This window comes from Ricinus communis, chromosome 1 (assembly GCF_019578655.1).
Source record: "Ricinus communis isolate WT05 ecotype wild-type chromosome 1, ASM1957865v1, whole genome shotgun sequence".
Lineage (NCBI taxonomy): Eukaryota > Viridiplantae > Streptophyta > Magnoliopsida > Malpighiales > Euphorbiaceae > Ricinus > Ricinus communis.
The window spans coordinates 22,643,322-22,648,277 of record NC_063256.1 but is presented as its reverse complement, the minus strand read 5'-3'; the positions used below and the strand labels follow the sequence as shown (position 1 = coordinate 22,648,277).

At 38.0% G+C, this 4,956-nt stretch overlaps 1 non-coding gene across 1 annotated transcript; it reads right to left on the bottom strand.

The window, feature by feature from the left end:
* Nucleotides 1-4,313: 4,313 nt before the first annotated feature.
* Nucleotides 4,314-4,420, bottom strand: LOC112536514. Its single transcript, XR_003080506.1, has one exon. It is a non-coding gene; the product is annotated as a small nucleolar RNA R71 (small nucleolar RNA).
* Between the last annotated feature and the right edge of the window lie 536 nt (nt 4,421-4,956).

Genomic DNA, 4,956 nt, shown 5'->3' with positions numbered 1-4,956 from the left:
GTCTGATATCTCAATCGGTTCTTCAACATATGTGAGTTTCTCAGAAAATTCAATTTCTGGTGTCCTAATAATATGGCTAGGATCATATCGATATCATCAAAGCATAGAAACATGGAAAACATTATGTACTTGAGCTACTCTAGAGGTAATGCAAGTCTATAAGCTAAAGGACCAACCTTCTCTAAAATCTCATATGGTCCAATACCCCGAGGACTTAACTTACCTTGTTTACCAAATCAAAGGATACCCTCCATGGTGATACTCTCAAGAAAACCTTATCCCCAACTTCATACTTAATCTCTCTTCTGTGTTTATCTGCATAGCTTCTCTGTCTATCTTGTGCGGCCTTGATACACTACTTCACAACTTGTATCTTGTCCACTGTTTCTTGAACAATTTCAGGACCTTCCAATTGTCTCAACCCTTCTACATCCCAACATATAGGGCTTCTACATTTTCTCCCACATAATGGCTCAAATGCTAGCATACCAATACTAGAATGAAAACCATTATTGTAAGCAAATTCCATAAGTGGTACCTATTCATCCCAATTTTTGCTATACTTTGCACAAGTCCGTAACATGTCTTCAAAAGTTTGAATGGTTCTCTCAGATTGCCCATCTGCCTGTGGATGAAAAGCAGTACTGAAATGCAATTTAGTTCACATTGCCACTTGTAAGCTCTTCTAGAAATGAGATGTAAATCGAGGATTCCTGTCTGAAACAATGGAGATAGGTACACCATGCAACCTAACAATTTCTTTCACATACAAGTTGGCTAACTTATCTAATGAATCATTTTGTTGAATATGTAAAAAGTGTGTTGATTTTGTTAACCTATTAATTATTACCTAAATAGCATCATTTCTCCTAAAAGTGCGAGGCAAACCAACAATAAAATCTATAGTAATTCTTTCCCATTTCCACTCGGGTATAGTTAAAGATTGTAATTTACCTATAGGTGATTGATGTTCTACTTTTAGTTGTTGACAAGTTAGGCATTTAGCTACATATTATGCAACTTACCTCTTCATGCCTGACCACTAGTAATGTGGCTTCAAGTTGTTATACATTTTTATACTCTTTGGGTGTATTAAATAAGGAGAATCGCGAACTTCCCAAAGAATCTTCTGTCTCAATACTGGCACATTAGGAACATATACCCTGGTTTTCATAACCCATATTCCATTATTTCGCTCTGCTAATCGTCTTGTCTTATCATCTTGCACCTTCTTCTCTAACTCCTTTAGGTATGCATCACTACTTTGTGCCTATTTGATCTCATCCAAAATCTAGGGACTAGTCTTCATTGTAGCCAATAATACCCCATTCTTTATTAAAAATGAATATCCATAGCTCTTAGAGAAATTAAAGAATTCATATGATATGAAATTATACATGTAACCCTTTCTAAAGTCTTCCTACTAAGTGCATCTGCCACAACATTTGCTTTGCTCGGCTGATAATAAATGGTACAGTCATAATCCTTCAACAATTCCATCCATCTCTGTTGCTCGAGGTTCAATTCCTTCTGTGTAGGTATGTACTTTAAGCTTTTGTGGTCAGTGAATATTTGAAATGTCTCTCCATAAAGATAATGTCTATAAGTTTTCAAAGCATGTACAACTGTAGCCAATTCTAAATCATGTGTAGGATAATTTTGTTCATGAGGTCTGAGTTGTCTAGAAGCATAAGTAATAACCCTTCCATTCTACATCAATACACAATCCAAACCATTAAGTGAAGCATCTATATAGACTACATATTCCCCTCCTTGTATAGATAATATAAGTATAGGTTCTGTAATCAATCTATTTTTCAACCCTTCAAAACTAGCTTGACATTTAGCATTCCACTGAAAAGTCACTTATTTCTTCAACAAATTAGTCAATGGCTTTGCTAAAATGGAAAAGTTCTTCACAAATCTTCTATAGTACCCAACCAATCCCATAAAAGTATGAACTTCTGAAACATTTTTCAGTGGTTCCCATTCCTGAATAGCCTTCACCTTAGATTGGTCCAGTTGAACACCTTGTCTAGATATAGTATGCCCAAAATATGCAATGTTATTCATCCAGAACTCACATTTACTGAACTTACCATATAACTACTTTTCTCTCAAAGTTAGTAATACTATTCTAAAATGATGCTCATGCTCTTCAGAACTACTGGAGTATATCAGAATATCATCAATGAAGACTATCCCAAATTGATCAAGATATGTTTGAAATATATTATTCATCAAAGACATGAATGCTGCAGGTGCGTTTGATGTGTTGCATTCTATACATGTTTCTGTGCTTCATTTATTCATGTTTATGCATGTATTGGAGTCATTTTTATGCTAGATTCACCACACTGGGTATCTATTTGTGTTTACAGGTTATTTGGAGTCTCAACATCATTTCTGGAGAAAAACCGAAGGACTTCAGTGCCTAAACAGGATTGCCGAGTGGATTTCAAGGCTCGAGCACGACCCATGCTCAAGCAAGGGCAACATAGTCATTTCTCCAAGAGTACCGCGCTTTTTGGAGCCAGTGCACGGCCTGTGCATCAGGCACGGGCCATGGCATGACCCGTGCATGCATTTCCTATATATATGAGTTCAGTTTTCGAGAAAAGGGTTTGTCATTCTAATTCCAAAATTCTTAAGCGCGCGCGACCCTTTACTTTCCAGAATTCTTGACTGACCTTGGGAGACCATTTTCACATATTGAAGGGTGGATTTGAGGAGATTCAAGCTTGTTTTGAGAGATCGAGGAGACGAATTTTGAGGCATTTAATCTAATTTTGGCGCTGTCCACTTTGATTCGAGAGAAGGGTGTACAAGTTCCAACTTCATTTCTATTTTACTTTTCTTCTAGTTATGTTTTTTGTGTGTATGACTGGCTATAACTGACGAACCTATTGGGTTTCCTATTGTTGATGGATTGTTTTTTATTTGTTTGATTATTAGATTTCCAATTTGTAATTCTTCTTACTTTTTAGTAAGAAAAGTCTGTTTCATTTTACTTGAGACATTGAGTTGAATGTTGCTTGGATTGTTTAATTGGTATTGAGAAATTCGTTAAACAATTGGAACTTGATTAAGCAAGAACTGGTTAATAACACTTAGAGATAAGGTTAATTGGCTAACTGGATTAACATTTAAGAACTCTTAATAGACTTGAATCAAATCTTAATGCTGTTATGAGTTTAATTGTTAGGTAGAGATTCCAGCGTTTAGTTTTCAGAGTTAGGAAATCGGTGAGCTCGAGAGAGGATCGGCCTTCATTCTAGGATTCAAGCACGGGTAATCAAGATAATCACCTTTAGTAATTCCATTGCAAATAGGTCCTCTTTAGGTTTGCTGTCTTCCTGTGTTTGTTTCATTATCTTACAATTTGTTTGGCATTTTACTTTTGCATTTCATCATTTCTAGTTTTCAGTGTAAGTTGACCTTTCACCAATTACTTAAGGTTAGATAACACTAAGCACAATAGTAGCTTTAGGTTCACCCGTTCTCTAGGGGATACGACCTTGATACTCGCCATTAGTGCTAGACTATATCGATAGGTTCACTGCCTTAGACTCTAGCTACACAATTAGCTTACCAAGTTTTTGGCGCCGTTGCCTGAGAGATTTTGCAACGGTGAACTAAAGTGAACTGTTCCTGTGTTAATTTAGCCACTATTCTTTCATTCTTTGTTTTCTGTATATTTTATTCTTTTTATTTGTATTTCATTTGTCCATTATTCTTTCCTTGTTGGTTGTGATTCCCATTTCAGGTAGTTTATGACCAGGAGCTCTAGCTTTGATCTTATAGAGCCTTTGTTTGATCCAGAGCGATCCCTCAGGCTTTTAAGGAAAGATATACAATCGGTAGAGGAGGAGATTGGGGCTGAGATACCTATTGATAGACCAGTAGGGATCGAGAATCAAAACGGAAATGTTGCGGCAGACGCTAATAGAATAATGCACGAGTTTGCTAGACCATCATTGCTTGGGACATAGACGAGTATACTCAGACCGCCGGTCGCAGCTAGCAACTTCGAAATCAAGCTGAACGTGATTTAGATGGTTCAAAATAGTGTTCAGTTTGGAGGGTTGCCGAGCGAGGATCCTAATGGTCATATTGCTAATTTCTTAGAGATATGTGATACCTTCAAGATAAATGGAACTACTGATGATGCCATTCGGCTAAGGTTGTGTCCATTTTCTTTGAGGGATAGAGCAAAGAAATGGCTGCAGCCCCTTCCACCGAACACCATTACTACTTGGAATTCTTTGGTTGAGAAATTTCTCTATAAGTACTTTCCTCCAGCTAAGACTGCTAAATTAAGGAATGATATTTCTTCTTTTGTGCAAATGGAAGACGAGAGCATGTATGATGCCTAGGAGAGGTACAAGGACTTGTTGAGATGCTGTCCACACGACGGTCTACCAGTCTAGATGTAGGTTCAAGACATTTTATAGTGGTTTGTACCTTGCTACTAGACAGATGGTTGATACAGCAGCAGGAGGGGCGCTGAACAGTAAAATGCCCGAGCAGGCTCAAAACTTAATAGAGGATATGGCCATGAACAATTATCAATGGCAGTCTTCTAGTAGCCGACCAGTGAAGCAGGGAGTGGTCAATCAGTTGGATTCTACAGCAGCCTTGGCAGCTCAGATGGAGCTATTGGCTAAGAAGATTGACCAGCTCCCTAGCATTATAGAGTCAAACCCAAGGGAGCACTGCAAGGCTATCGCCTTACGATCAAGTAAGAAGTTATCTAGCTCTTTACCATTAGCTGATGATGATGATATTTCCATGCAGGATAAGCCAGCTAGGAAGGAGCCAGAGCTTGAGGCAATAGAAGTAGAGAAGGTGGAAGACAGGCAGAAGAGCCCTGTGAGAGAGTACCAGCCACCAATCCCCTACCTTGCACGACTTAAGCAGGAGAAAGTTGATAAGCAGTTTGGTAAGTTTCTTGAC